The sequence below is a fragment of the Phyllobates terribilis genome, unplaced genomic scaffold (assembly GCF_046119375.1).
Source record: "Phyllobates terribilis strain yellow unplaced genomic scaffold, ASM4611937v1 Scaffold_5__5_contigs__length_657084704, whole genome shotgun sequence".
NCBI lineage: Eukaryota > Metazoa > Chordata > Amphibia > Anura > Dendrobatidae > Phyllobates > Phyllobates terribilis.
Window position 1 is genome coordinate 61,676,787 of NW_027362765.1, and position 13,106 is coordinate 61,689,892.

The 13,106-nt window shown below is 52.2% G+C and overlaps 1 protein-coding gene across 3 annotated transcripts in view; it reads left to right on the plus strand.

The window, feature by feature from the left end:
- LOC141271995 (uncharacterized) overlaps positions 1 to 13,106 on the plus strand; it is a 70,983-nt gene that overhangs the window by 82 nt on the left and 57,795 nt on the right. The window lies entirely within an intron of this gene.

A 13,106-nucleotide genomic window follows, 5' to 3' on the forward strand; every position in this document is an offset into this window, starting at 1 on the left:
GTATGTGGAGATTCCCCATTACTATTAACCCCTTCAGTGCTGGTGACATTTTTATCCTCGTTCTTATGTAAGTTACTGACGACCATTTCTTCTTTTTCTCTGGAGCCAGAACTTCTGCTTTCCTGTTATAAATAATGACTCGAGTAAATCCCCCTCATGGTGGCTCCCCGGGACCCTTTTAGTTTCCTTGCTCTTTGTAGTTCTGAGGGTCTCCTCCATATTTCTGAAGTCCTTGTGACCTGAGCAACTCCTGTAGTGTGTAGTGTGAGGCAGTGACTGGGATCGTATACAAGGGACGTTGTATATCCCCCAGAATGTGCACAGAGACCTATTAAACCCGTTGAAGTGCATTGCAGTCACAGACACACCTGCGGCTGCAATTCAGGAAAGAAGGTGAGCATTGACCTGGTCAGGCTATCTGGCTAAGGCAGATTAAGTAAAACCTGGCAGGGCCTTCATTTCTTGGAGGATGCTACAGGAAGGCAGTGGTGCGGCCTCCTCCCTCCAACTCGGGTTTTCCAGTGGCTCTTGCCACAGGTCCTTTAAAAACCCTGCATTAAGGGTTAGTGTTGTTCAGTGTTGGGACCTGCTAGGAACATAGCAGGAAAAGCTCGGTGGGCCTGTGTGTAGCTGAACCTATGCCTGGGAAGGCTTGGCACCCATCAGGCCCTGAGCGGCCCGGCGTGGAGGTTGCCCAAGGCAACTTTTGTTATGGACTTATGTTAACCTGGCTGTGAACCGGAGGACTTTCTGTTTACCCATAAGTTTCTGAATAAAAGCTGTTTATGTTGGACTTGGTTGGGTCACTGCCTCAGTTCCTGCACGGTGTGAACACCGCCGCCTTACAGTAGGGATTCATGCTCTCAGGTAGGCATTAGATAGCGTTCACACAGGCAATGCGGTTTGGTCCAAACTTGCAGTTTTAATGTTTTCTTAAAACTCCTATCGATTCAAAACCAAAACAAAAGTATAACAGCAAATAAATAGTTCATTCAGCAGGCACATATATGTCAGGGTGGGCTCACCCAAACAGTCCTCTCCTTCTCCCGGAGCAAACTTTACTCAATAAGAGGTACAGTCCTACCCATCTCTGTATCACCTTCAGCCAGAGCTACAGTAGCTTTAAGCACCAAACAGAAGTATTTAACTCTATGCACAGTTCCCACTGAACAGCTACAGCTTCTACACATTACTTGGCATCTCCAGCACACAGACTGCTCAGCTTTTCTAGCTAACCCATGCAGTCTTCAATCAGAGTGAGACTCTTGCTTGTCTCTATCCCAGTTAAAGCTCACATTTTGGCTGGTCACGCACCAGCTTCATCACACTGCACTCTGCTCAAGATCCAGCAGACTGACACACGATGAACTATTTCCTAGTTCTTGTAAAAAATCTAGGCAGGTACATTTACTCAAAACCCTGCAGAGCTGGGATTTATCCCAGTCCTACCTGGCTTTACTTCAAGTGATAATCTCTACCAGCAGCAGAATCTAGATAATTGTGAGAGGGCTCCCTCTATCACCCCATTTCCCCACCCATGACCCAATGGCCTCTTGTTCTGCCAGCTCTAGTGGCCTGTGTGAAACTGACAGGTCAGAAGTATTGCTGCATATCAGACCAGCGATTAAAGTGGAAAAGTGTTCTAATCCTATAGTGGGACTAAATATAAAAGCAAATAGAAACAGTTCAATAAAATTTGTAAAAGTGTAAAAAAAAAAAATGAGGCTTTAAAAAAACACTGGAAATTGTTTTGCCATTTATGCAAAAACAGTACTAAACAAAATAAATAAAAAGCTCTGGCCTGATATTCTGACTTGCTTCCTCTAGTTGCTGTTTGTCAGTGAGTTCTTCCTTTTCATTATTGATGAGCAAACATGCTCGGATAAGGGGTTAACCGATCACGCTCGAGTGTTATCCGAGTATCTTGGGCGCGCTTGTATATTATGTTCGAGTCCCTGCTTCTGCATGAATTGAAATCAAGGACTCCTCAAATTTTGTTTATGGACAGGACAAAAAAGTGCCCTATTTTTACAGACTGTCCAGGAATTTCTGGGTGGGTAGCAACCCAGCAACCTGGTTAGGTAATGCAAAGAATAACATTACAACAGCCTTTTTGTTCCCAGTGTCAAGGTAACCTATATTCCAGATCTTCTGCTGTTACTAATTTCTCTGCTTGGATGCAAATATCATCTTCAGGGAGGATATTTGCATATTTAAATTCCCAGAGGAGCATTGCATGGTCTGCACGTATCCTGGCTTGGTACTTTTCACAAGGAGAAATAATCACCATTGGACCTTTTTGCTCATGCAAACACTCCAGCACCAAATTCCATTGCAATGTTTCAAATCAGGTGGTGCTGAATCACATACTGTAGTTCTGTTGCTGCAAATCCTGAAGGATTTTTTTTTGCCACGTTAGAATAGATGAAATACCCACAGACTCTCCTGGCCACAAGCTTATTCAACTTCGCAAAAGAAATTTTGCATGATCAAATTGAAGACGTGTGCCATACATAGAACATGTTACTTTTCCCAAATGCAGTGCTGCCACGTTGTTTCTGGCCGGGTCACTTATTTAGTTGTCCAGTTGTAGTTGACAGAGGGCCATCCCTGTGACATTTGCTGCAAGAATGAAAAGATCAAGGGTAAATAATGGATGCAATATTCTGCAATGTTGCTGTTGGGGACAAAGAGACAGTATGTCCATTGTGAATCCACTGTGAAGGAGATGTGACTCGCCCCCTGGGCCGTAGGGCACCCAGAACCGGGCTTCAGTGCAATGTTGGGGGTAGTAGTGGCAACCCGATCCCGTGGCTCAGGGTGGTCAGACCAAATGCTGTGGCAGTCTATTTGTAGGGTTTTGAATGTCCGACTATGCCACCCGTGGATTGCGGTCAGGGATGACCGCCGCTGCAAGGCAGACCGCTGAGGCTGATGTTGGTATGCAGCACAGGGATAGGATAACTTCCCACGGGAAGAGTGTAGCCTCAGGGCAGTGTAATAGGATGCTGGGGGTGATGGTGCAAGCCGCAATAATAAGGGTTCAGAGTCTGCTTCAAACAGTCCAGGGTCTTTATTGTAGTTAGTACAAATGACCCAACAGGAGTACAGGGTAGGAATGGGCCCGGGTGTCTGAGAGCATTAGGGCGAGCCCCACTGGTCAGGGTGAGTGGGTAGGCCTACCGTTCTCTCTCTGCCCTTGCTGACTATCCCCCTTTTCGTGGTGTGATAGCCCACGTCCCTGAGCTGGCCGTGTACTTCGCCTGTATGGCTTGCGACTCGGGCCTTAGGTACCTGTTGCTTCTCCGTGCTGTACTGGTCCCTCTGTGTGGTGGAGCCTCCAGGCTTCTTAGGCCAAGGAACCTGAAATTCCTTGCAGGTTGGTTATCTGCTGCCGGGCTTGCAACCCTGACAGCCTCGGACCACAGTGTCCGGTTGTGTAGTTCTCTCTCAGCCAGGACCGGCTCTCGTCGCCTCTGTCCCTGGCTCACTGCTGCTCCTCTGCCTCCCGGACTCCTCAGCTGCTGCTGACCTGTCCCTTTCCTCTGGGAACCCTTCTGGATGCTTCAGAAGTGGGTCCTGGTCTCTAATGGTCCCTGACCAGGGAACCTCCCTCCTGCTCTCAGACACAGCCTTTAATATTTGTGGCATCCAGGCCTGGGGTGACACATTCCCCCTTAGTAAATTTTAGTACTCCGGGACTAAACAAGAAACACAAATACAGGGTATAAGTGCATGACCATAAACACAACAGGGAAGGAAATAACAAACAACAGCACATATTGAGTTCTTTAGGTCACAGTGTGGTCTGTGACCGGGTGTCCATATCACCACAAAAGAAGAGGGTCACAGTATGATCCGTGACCGGGTGTCCATTTCACCCAATAAGGCGAAGTTTTTAAGCGATGTGGGGACCTGTCTCCATAAACCCCAAGTTCCTGGCCTTGGGCGTGATGACAAGGCTGAGCTACCTACTTTGGGCCACAAAGGGGGCCACGCCGGACAGGTTTTTCTTCTGTGGCCAACTTCACAAGAGGGCACCAGGTGCAACTATCTACATGGCAGTTCCGGTTATTCACTGTCCATAACCTGTCAGTCCATTGCATCTAGGAAAACTGGAGAAACATTATTAATAACCAGGGTACAAACATAACACATTAAATATATACGTTATACATTTAGATCTTCCAGCGAGCTGGTATTTGACTCCTAGTGCTCCGGGTTGACCTCCGTAACCCATTGTCTGGTGGTGGTCTAACCTGGCTTTCCCCACTAGTATTAAGGGTACAGCTACTAGCTGGGTTTACAGGCAGGGCAGGCAGCTGTCTGTGGGTCCTTTGGCTTACCGCAGGCATGGCAGGCTCACTGTCAGCAGAGGGTTGACTCTCCTCCGCTGCTGGCAAGGGTTCTTCTGCCTCGGGGGCTGCTTGTTCTTCTTGTTCTTCCTGCTCTCCTGTAGGCTCTTGCTGGGTAGGCTGAAGGAAGTGTAGGACGGGTACCACTATGGCATCGTTTACTCGAGTCCAGGTGCGGGGGAACTCTCCGAGAACTGTGCTGATCATTTCTTCCTTGTCCTCAGCGGGTTCAAGGTCATCTTGATCTTCACTTGGACTCTGCAGTTTTAGGTGGTCTCTGTAGACAGTGCTAGTGGTTTCTCCTCCATCCTTGGTAATTACACATACCGTCGGGTTGTTGTGGTCGGACTGCAGTACTGTGTATGGGTCTCTCTCCTACTGGTCGTCCAGCTTGTGAAGCCTTCTCTTCCACTTCAGGACCTGCTCACCAGGTTCCAGGGGACCAGCAGGGGCGTTTTGGTTGAAGAGCCTCTCTTGCTTTTCTCTCGCTTGAGCCAGACTCCTCTCCACACTCTCCTGTACCTTCTTGTACTGTAGCCGCCGTTTCGTATCCCAGTCCGCGTCTGGGGAGGTGTCCTCGGGTGTCAGGACTCCCATCTCCAGGTCTATCGGCAGCTTACCTGGTCTTGCGCGCATCAGGTAAGCCGGGGTGCAATTTGTAGCATTCACAGGGATATGGTTGTACAAGTCTATTAGGTCTGCCAGCTTCTCCGGCCACAGGCTGCGTTCTTCCAGGGGCAACGTCTTGAGGAGATTAATGACGATATTGTTCATTTTCTCACACAACCCGTTGGTTTGCGGGTGGTAAGGCGTTGTCCGAATTTTCCTACAGCCGTAGAGGTTGCAGAACTCCTGGAATACTTCAGCCTCAAACGCTGGACCTTGATCTGTCAAGGCCTGTTCCGGATACCCGTGTGGACGGCAGAAGTGTTGCTGGAAGGCTCTGGCCGCTGTTTGGGCTGTCAGGTCTTTAACAGGAACCACTACCTGGAACCGGGAGTAATGGTCCACAATCGTGAGGGCATAGATGTAGCCGGACCGGCTTGGAGCCAACTTCACATGGTCCAGAGCTACCAACTCAAGAGGCTGCCTGGTGACGATGGGCCTCAAGGGTGTCTTCTGGCTGGTACGGTCCTTCCTTCTGAGGTGGCATGGGCCACAGTCCCTGCTCCACTTCTCTATGGCCCCTCTCATACCGATCCAGTAGAACCGATCTCTCAGTAGGAACTCCAGTTTCTTCCACCCGAAGTGTCCCGCTCTGTCATGGTAGGCCTCCAGGACCATTGCTGCATCTCGCCTTGGGACCACTACCTGCCAGGTCAGTTCGTGCGTCCGGTAGTTGACAAGCCTTCTGCTCAGCTTACCCTCGTAGAGGAATAGCCTGCTTTTCTCCTTCCATATCTGCTTGGCTTCCTCTGGAGCGTCCGGGGGAGGGCTAGTGTCTGCCTGGGTTAACAGGTCTTTCACCAGGCGAACTGCAGGGTCACTATCTTGCATTTCAGCCCAGCCGTGGTGGGGTAAGGGGTTGAACATGACGGTGGTTAGGTCTTTGTCTTTTACTCGGTGAGAATACTGAGTGGCCCCATACCGATGGAACGCAGGGAGCTCTATTTCCTCCAGCTCTTCCGAGTTTTCTTCTCCTTCGGGTAGGTGAGGCATTCTTGATAGGGCGTCTGCGTTGGCGTTGGTCCTGCCTGCCCGGTATTTGATTGTGAAGTCATAATTGGATAGCCGGGCCATCCACCGCTGTTCTAGGGCATCTAGTCTTGCATTGTCCAGGTGTGTCAGCGGGTTGTTGTCCGTGTACACAGTGAACTTTGCGGAGGCCAGGTAATGCTTAAACCGTTCTGTGACGGCCCACACCACTGCCAAGAATTCTAGCTTGAAGGAGCTGTAATTCTCCGGGTTTCTTTCAGTGGGCCTCAGCTTCCGGCTGGCGTACACGATCACCCTTTCTCTGCCCTGCTGGTTCTGTGACAGTACGGCTCCCAGCCCCACATTGCTGGCGTCTGTGTGGAGGATAAAAGGCTGGCCTTAATCGGGGTAGACCAGGATCTCATCCCCCGTGAGGACCATCTTCAACTGGCGGAAGGACTCCTCTTCCAGCTTGTCCCACTTGAAGGGTGGCTTGTGACTTCTGGATTTAGACTGGCCTATCAGGAGGTACTGCATTGGAGCTGCCATCTTTGAGAACCCGGGGATGAACCTTCGGTAGTAGCCTACCAACCCGAGGAATTGCCTCACTTCTTTGATGTTAGAGGGGCTTGGCCAGCTCTTGATGGCTGTAACCTTGTCGGGGTCGTGGGCTACTCCCTCTGCACTCACCACGTGTCCTAGGTACTGGACCTTCGGTTTCAACAGGTGACACTTTGAGGGTTTCACCTTCAGGCCATAGCCTGCCAGGGCTTCGAACACCTCTGCCAGGTGTTTTAGATGGTCCTCGTAGGTCTTCGAATAGACGATCACGTCGTCCAGGTAAAGTAGGACCGTCTCGAAGTTTCGGTGCCGTAGACAGCATTCCATCAGCCTCTGGAAGGTCCCTGGTGCGTTGCAGAGCCCAAAGGGCGTACAGTTGAATTCACTCAATCCCATCGGGGTGATGAAGGCGGTCTTCTCCTTGTCAGCCTCTGCCACAGGAACCTGCCAGTACCCGCTAGTAAGGTCCAAAGTAGAGAAGAAGTTAGCTGATTTTAGGACTGCTAAAGACTCCTCTACCCTAGGTAACGGGTACGCGTCTTTATGGGTGATACGATTGATTTGTCTATAGTCCACGCACATTCTCATGGTACCGTCTTTCTTTTTTACCAGAACCAAGGGGGCTGCCCAGGGGCTACAGCTATCTCTAATGACCCCAGCTTCTTTCATTTCTCTCAGCATGCCCTTTGCGTTCTGATAATGTGCAGGGGGTACAGGTCTGTGTCTCTCTTTTATCGGTGGGTGACTCCCCGTGGGGATGTGGTGTTCTACTCCCTTTACTCGGCCGAAGTCTAGCGGGTGCTTACTAAAAATTCTCTCGTACTCCTGAACCACCCGGTAGACTCCTTGTTTTTGGTGCAGGGGAGTAGAGTCAGCACCCACATGTCGTTTCTGGCACCAGTCCTCCTTGTGTTTCTGGGAGCCATTACCCTCCATCGGGGAAGATGGAGGCAAGGGTTCCACTACCCTGATAGCATTGTGTTCGACGGCAAACAATTTGGCTAGTGTAGCGTACCGGGGCAAGTGTACTTCCCTTTCCCCGATGTTTAAGATCCGGACGGGCACCCTTCCATGGCGGACATCAACCACCCCCCTGGCTGTCAAAATGGTGGGCCTGCTGTCTGAGTACACGGGTTCTTCCATGGCTTGGTAGTCTCTCCCTCTTAACCTGATTGCAGTCCGACACCAGATCATCATTTCACTTTTGGGAGGCATGGCAATGGGGAACGGGTCGCTCATCCTCACGCTACTGATCTCACCACCAGACAGTTCTACCTGTTGCCGTCTCATCAGGGCTCTTATCTCTTTCTGGAGGACCCTCTGTTGGCTGGAGCTCGCATTCATCGCCACCTGCTGCAAAATCACAATTACTTCTGAAAGACAGTTTTCAATCACATTAGTACCCAAGGTTATTTTAGGGTGACTTTCACGACGGTCAATGTCCACAATGATCACTCCCTGTGCCGGCAGTTCAACCTTACCAATCTTGATAGTCATCTCTCTGAACCCGACCTGCGGCACGGGTTGGCCATTGCTGGCGATGATGCTTAAGTCATCGTCTGGATAACGTGTTATATCAGTGTCACTCCAGTACTGCTTGAAAAGTACGAAGGGGATGGTAGTCACTTGAGACCCGGTGTCCAGTAGTGCACTCATGGGGATACCGTCCAGCACTACGGGTAAGACCGGGCATCCCACACGTACTTATCGCACCAATTAGACGGGCCTGATGACCTTATGCCTGGGGGTTGGCCCTCTGCCCCAGGTCAGACCCATTTAAAGTACAGTACCTGACTATGTGTCCTGGCTGGCTGCAACGGCGGCAAATCGGCTGTCCATCCTCGGTGTAACGGTCGGCGGGCCTCCCTCTGAACGACGGGATCCTCCTCTGTCGACGTCACGGGACATCCTCCGGACTGGAAGCCAGCTTGATTGGTCTTGATGGTTCCATCTGCAACGACTGTACGGTCCTGGTCAATGCAGCCACACTCTTGGTTAATTCTTGGACCTGATGGCGCAGGTTGGCAGGCTGGGATGGATTTAGGGCCTGCGCATCAGCCCCCACAAAGTCTGCGGGGTAGGGCGCCGCCCCCTGGTGGTAAGTGATGGCAGGGCGCCGGGAAACTACAGCGCCACCTGGTGCGGGTTCTCGGAGCACCCGGATGGCCCTATCTTTGAACTGCGCAAAAGTCAAATCGGGGTTCTATAGGGCCATGAGGCGCAGCTGGGTTCTGTGGGCGCTGGACAGCAGACTTCTATGAACTGGTCAGTCAACAGTTTATGGGTGTCCTGCACGCTGCCAGGGTCAGCTTGCTTAATTGCTCCCAGAGCTTCTTGCAGGTTCAAGGCATAGTCTCTGATACTATCTTGGGCTCGCTGCTTACAGCCATAGAATCACATTTTGATTTCTGCTGAGGTACGGGTATCAAAGGTACTCCGCAGCCGGGTCAGAATGTCCTTTACAGTCCTTTTCTCCTCATCTGACCATGATTTCACTTCCCGCTGGGCTGCACCGGTTAGCTGCCCCGTCAGAATGCTCACTTTCTGTTCTTCTGTCAGGGGATAAACTTTAAATAAACTGTGCAGTCTTTCCTTAAAGTCAGTTAATGTATGGGATTCCCCTGAGTATTGGGGCAGCCAGGCTGCTCCGGGGATGTAGGGCATGGAGAACGGCATCACCGCTGCAGCAGCCACGCTGGTGGTAGAAGGTCCCACCGCGTCCGTCATCTTCCTCCCCCCTAGTTAACCGTGGCCTACCTTCCGTTGATCCTCTTCTGTAGGCCGCGGCTCCGCTGGTGCTGCTCCGGGCGAGGACCTTGCGTCGCGTCCTGGTGACGTCAGCGTCGCTCTCTCTCTTTCCAGGACCTTTAGCAGCATCGGTGCGTAGGGCGGGGCTTCAGGTCTCGCGCGGTTTGAACGTCCACGCCCCTCTTCTTCCCGCACGGCGTCCTGAAGATGGCGTCCGATGGCGGGAAAACGGCTGAAGATGGCGGGAAATGACTGAAGATGGCAGGAAATCTCTTTTTAAGGTATGTGTACAGTCTTTTTCAGGCGCGCAATACCCGTTTGTGGCGGGTTGGTCACAATCCTGCCGACTACGCCAAAGCTGACTCGCCCCCTGGGCCGTGGGGCACCCGGAACCGGGCTTCAGTGCAATGTTAGGGGTAGTAGTGGCAACCCGATCCCGTGGCTCAGGGTGGTCAGACCAAATGCTGTGGCAGTCTATTTGTAGGGTTTTGAATGTCCGACTACGCCACCCGTGGATTGCGGTCAGGGATGACCACCGCTGCAAGGCAGACCGCTGAGGCTGATGTTGGTATGCAGCATAGGGATAGGATAACTACCCACGGGAAGAGTGTAGCCTCAGGGCAGTGTAATAGGATGCTGGGGGTGATGGTGCAGGCCGCATTAATAAGGGTTCAGAGTCTGCTTCAAACAGTCCAGGTTCTTTATTGTAGTTAGTACTAATGACCCAACAGGAGTACAGGGTAGGAATGGGCCCGGGTGTCTGAGAGCATTCGGACAAGCCCCACGGGTCAGGGTGAGTGGGTAGGCCTACTGTTCTCTCTCTGCCCTTGCTGACTATCCCCCTTTTCGTGGTGTGATAGCCCACGTCCCTGAGCTGGCCGTGTACTTCGCCTGTATGGCTTGCGACTCGGGCCTTAGGTACCTGTTGCTTTTCCGTGCTGTACTGGTCCCTCTGTGTGGCGGAGCCTCCAGGCTTCTTAGGCCAAGGAACCTCAAATCCCTTGCGGGTTGATTATCTGCTGCCGGGCTTGCAACCCTGACAGCCTCGGACCCCAGTGTCCGGTTGTGTAGTTCTCTCTCGGCCAGGACCGGCTCTCGTCGCCTCTGTCCCTGGCTCACTGCTGCTCCTCTGCCTCCCGGACTCCTAAGCTGCTGCTGATCTGTCCCTTTCCTCTGGGAACCCTTCTGGATGCTTCAGAAGTGGGTCCTGGTCTCTCTAACCCTGCCCTCAGTTCCAGCTTTTATAGGGGCAGCCTGCTCCCCCTACTAGCCTGGGACAGGAGGTGCTGCATGCTAATGGTCCCTGACCAGGGAACCTCCCTCCTGCTCTCAGATACAGCCTTTAATATTTGTGGCATCCAGGCCTGGGGTGACACATTCCCCCCTAGTAAATTTTAGTACTCCGGGACTAAGCAAGAAACACAAATACAGGGTATAAGTGCATGACCATAAACACAACAGGGAAGGAAATAACAAACAACAGCACATATTGAGTTCTTTAGGTCACCCCAGGCTCCCTCCTGCTCTCAGACATAGGCGGATTATGATGAGGGCAATCCGGGTTACCGCCCGGGGCCCCGAGCCTGCAGGGGGCCCGCGGCTCCGGGCGGGGTGTCTAATGCCGGATTGCCCTCATTATATGTGCGGGCCGCCGCGGCACATACCGGTAGCAGTGGTGGGAGGGGGGGCCCCGGACCGCTCCCCCAGCAGCGGCGCACGGCCGCTACTTCTTCATCGGCCGGGCCAGCACTGCAGCAGTTAACTTCCCTGTGCTGGCCCGGCCACGTAACTGCTAGGAGACACGGCCCTGTGCTCGGCCATGTCTCCTAGCTGTGACGTCACGCAGTGCGCGCCCGGCCTGCACTGCTACAACGGAGAAGTCGGAGCAGGCAGGAGGAATGGAGCCGGGGGATGGTGAGTCTGTGTGTGTATGTGTATGTGTGTATGTGTGTGTGTGTGTGTGTGCAGGCAGATATCATTGTGTGATGTCTGTTTATATGTATTTTTGTGTTTCAAATGTGTTTATGCGTGTATGTACGTGTCTGTATATGTTTGTGTGTGTGCGTGACTGCATGCGTGACTGCGTGCAGCCTCCTGCTGAGTATAGTTGGCGCCGTGCGGCCTCCTGCTGTCTCTGGGGGGAGTGCCGTGCGGCCTCCCACTATGTATAGATGGCGCCGTGCGGCCTCCCGCTGTGTATAGATGGTGCTGTGCGGCCCCCTGCTGTGTATAGATGGCGCTGTGCGGCCCTCTGCTGTGTATAGATGGCGCCGTGCGGCCCCCTGCTGTGTATAGATGGTGCCATGCGGCCCCCTGCTGTGTATAGATGGTACCGTGCGGCCCCCTGCTGTGTATAGATGGTACCGTGCGGCCCCCTGCTGTGTATAGATGGCGCCGTGCGGCCCCCTGCTGTGTATAGATGGCGCCTTGCGGCCCCATGCTGTGTATAGATGGCGCCGTGCGGCCCCCTGCTGTGTATAGATGGCGCCGTGCGGCCTCCTGCTGTGTATAGATGGTGCCGTGCGGCCTCCTGCTGTGTATAGATGGCGCCGTGCGGCCTCCTGCTGAGTATAGATGGCGCCGTGCGGCCTCCTGCTGAGTATAGATGGCGCCGTGCGGCCTCCCGCTGTGTATAGATGGCTACGTGCGGCCTCCCGTTGTGTATAGATGGCTACGTGCGGCCTCCCGCTGTGTATAGATGGCTACGTGCGGCCTCCTGCTGTGTATAGATGGCACCGTGCAGCCTCCCGCTGTGTATAGATGGCTACGTGTGCTCAATATTGAGTCATACAATTAATGTAAGGCTATGAGCCCACGATACAGAAATGTTCCGGATTTTTTTGAGCGTTTCTTCATCTCCCTGGCAGAAAAAACGCATGCGGATTTTACATGCGGATTGTACATGCGGATTTTACATGCGGATTGTACATGCGTTTTCCTGCCAGGGACATGCGGATGTGAAGCGTTCTTCACTTGCATTTCCGCATGCGGGTTGACAAGCGCTTTCCAAGCGATTTTAGCATCACTTGGAAAGTGCTTGACAACTTGGTCACACTATATAAATCCATGCAATCAGAAAAGAATGGTAAAAAATAAAAAATATATACTTACCTTCTGATGGCCTGCCGACCTCAGCGGTCGCGTGACCCGTCACCTGACTAAATGACGTCATGGCAGGTCCTTTTCAGACCGTCGCGAGCAACCGGCAAGCCAGGACGCATCGGATAAAGACACCGGGGGCCATCAGAAGGTAAGTATAATATTTATTTTTTATTTTATTCTTTTTTTACAGGTTCCATGGTACCCGGGTCCAGAGGAGAGTCTCCTGTCCTCCACACCCGGGTACCATAAGCACATTGAAACGCATGGATTCTGCATGTACAGATGCAGTGATGCGGATTCCATGCGTTCTAATGCAAGTCAATGGCGGCGAAAACGCTGCGCTTCCGCAAAATAATTGGTAATGCTGCGGATTTTTCCGCAATGATAATCGGCAGCATGTACACAGCACATGCGGATTATCATTGGGGAACATGGCAGACCTTCTACCAAGCGTTTTTTAAGTGGTTCTGCAGCGGAATTGCCGCTGCGGAAACGCTTAAAAAGCGCATAGTGGGCACACAACCTAAAAAAAATATTCTAATTAATATTGTGCCAAATTAATTTCACGTGAACTATCACATGATCTATCACAGGGGATCATGTGACATGTCATGTGATAAATCCGGTGTGTGTGTGTGGGGGGGGGGGGCGGCGCCTTCTAAACTGCCCGGGGCCCTTGCTACTCTTAATCCACCCCTGCTCTCA